We start from the raw sequence: 2,379 nt of genomic DNA, 5'->3' as shown, positions 1-2,379 counted from the left end.
GTGTGTTGGACTTGAATATAGGAGAATGATGAATTTTTCAATTTATTTTATAAATTTATATAGTCTGGATAGTATTGGCCTGAAGAGTATAACTCCCCAACCTGTACAATATTAGATATTAAAAATGGATTCAAGAGAAGTCACTAAGAAATGCTGACATACTATATATACAAATTTTTTAGTTCAATATATCCCATTATATGGAGCACCAGAACTAATGCATTTATAAATCAAGCAGTTTTTTATGGCTCTTTCTAATCTTTGTGACCCTTTTACATTTGTTCCAATATAGACATGTCACAAATGTTTCCTGCCCAAGACTTTGCCCATTTGGTCTCAACTTACAAATATATAGGATATAAGCAAAAATTCATGTCAAAAGCAATTGTTCTGCTTTAAAGGTACAAAAGAAAATCTGGAATTCAACTGTCATGAACCAAGAAAAAAAATTAATTTAAAAGGATTGAGCATATCAAAAAGTTAGTTTTAAGAATGCTATGAAGATGGGACGCCTGGGTGGCTCAGTTGGTTAAGCAGCTGCCTTCGGCTCAGGTCATGATCCCAGCGTCCTGGGATCGAGTCCCACATTGGGCTCCTTGCTCATCAGGGAGCCTGCTTCTCCCTCTGCCTCTGCCTGCCATTCTGTCTGCCTGTGCTTGCTCTCTCTCCCTCTCTCTCTCTGACAAATAAATAAATAAAAATCTTTAAAAAAAAAAAAAAAAAAGAATGCTATGAAGGACAATGTGAAATGACTCTGGAGCCTTTCCTTCTCCTTTAGTAGGAGTTAATTTTTAGATTCCAGCAAAGGTATGTACCAATTTTTTCCTTATCACTTTCCTAAGAAACAGAATCTGCTTTAGATTTTAAAAATACTGTACTTTATCTCCTGTCACATCAACTCAAACTCAAAGCAGTTTTCCTATTTGCCCCTGCACAAGAGTGCTCTAGAGAGTTCATACCACACACAGAGAAAACCAGGTTCCTTCTAAGAACCCACCTGAACACCACCTTAGAAGGTACAAATGTCCTAGAATAATTACTACCAGGAATCCTTCCAAATTTTAGCAGTTCCTTTCTTACCCTTAATACCAGATCCAGTAATACTTTTCCATTCTGAATATTAGAAGAGGGCTGCTCATTAAAACAAACCCTGGAAAAGACTCCTGGATTTATAAACATACACCTTTGGCACACTATCTATTGAACTACATTATCATATAGCCTCTGCAGAATTCTCCTGATCGTAGAGAAATTCCAATGAGGTGTAAAAGAGAAACTGGCTGTCACTGCAACTCAAAGTGAATTTATAAGTCTAGATATTATTCTCGATAAAATAATCAAAAATCTCAATATGCTTTTACATTATTACCATGAGAAGTCTAAATTTTAAGAGGTTGAACTGGCTTTATCTTGTGTACCTACAAAAGGACCATGAAAAAATTTTAAGTACCATTTTTCTATACACCTGAAAATTAAGGACAAAGAACAATTTTGTAATTTTGTAATGTATTTTTAGGTGATTTAGGCACTATTTATAAAGAAAAAAAACAACAACACAGAGTCCATGATATGAATAATGCTGCCCTAAACTGTGGCCTGTATTACCATTTGACTAGAACACTAATAAACATTAATAGGGTAAACATTAATAGGGTACTTTTCCAGGTTTTCAACATTTCAATATTTTACTATGATTTTAATATAATTCAATACATAGTAATGTAGTTTCAATACATTACTATGTACTCACCATAAATGTTTACTAAGTATTTATTGAATTTTGAGTAATTACATATTAAAAAGGGTGAAATCAGATCCTTAGTTTTATGGCTGACTCCGCACTTTTGGTGGCATTTAACCTTCCAACTGGGCCTATGACCTGAGGAAAGAGTGCCATCTACTGATCATATCCGTAACTGTCTGGGATTACTTTCTCCCTTGAGGTTTGTTTCATTAGAGTCAGAATCAAAACCGATCTAAGTTTGGGTGGTAGCTTTGAGGCTAGTAGATCTTAGGGGGATCTGGGCAGGCATGAGTGGGTTAAGAGTTTCAGAAAAACTATATGAATCAAAATAAACTCCTTAGGATTAGATAAGAGTCTTTAACCACAATCCCTCAAAATTAATTTCATTCACTCTGATCTCAGACTTTAAAAAAACACAACCTCTCAGTTCCACTTATCTTACTACATATACACTCATCTTCCTTTCCACATCGAATGATATTCATGTCCTAAACTTACAAACCTAATCAGAATTTTTGATCTTGATTTTTAGAAAGAAAAGTATTGTAACAGCTTTACAATTCATAGTTATTAAAGAGACCTCCTAAGTCTTTCATAAAAACTTCTGGTTTAATACCAGCATGCCTTGAATTTTC

Source organism: Lutra lutra, chromosome 2, assembly GCF_902655055.1.
Source record: "Lutra lutra chromosome 2, mLutLut1.2, whole genome shotgun sequence".
Taxonomy (NCBI): Eukaryota; Metazoa; Chordata; class Mammalia; order Carnivora; family Mustelidae; genus Lutra; species Lutra lutra.
The sequence above is the reverse complement of the archived record's forward strand: the minus strand, read 5'-3'. Positions refer to the sequence as shown.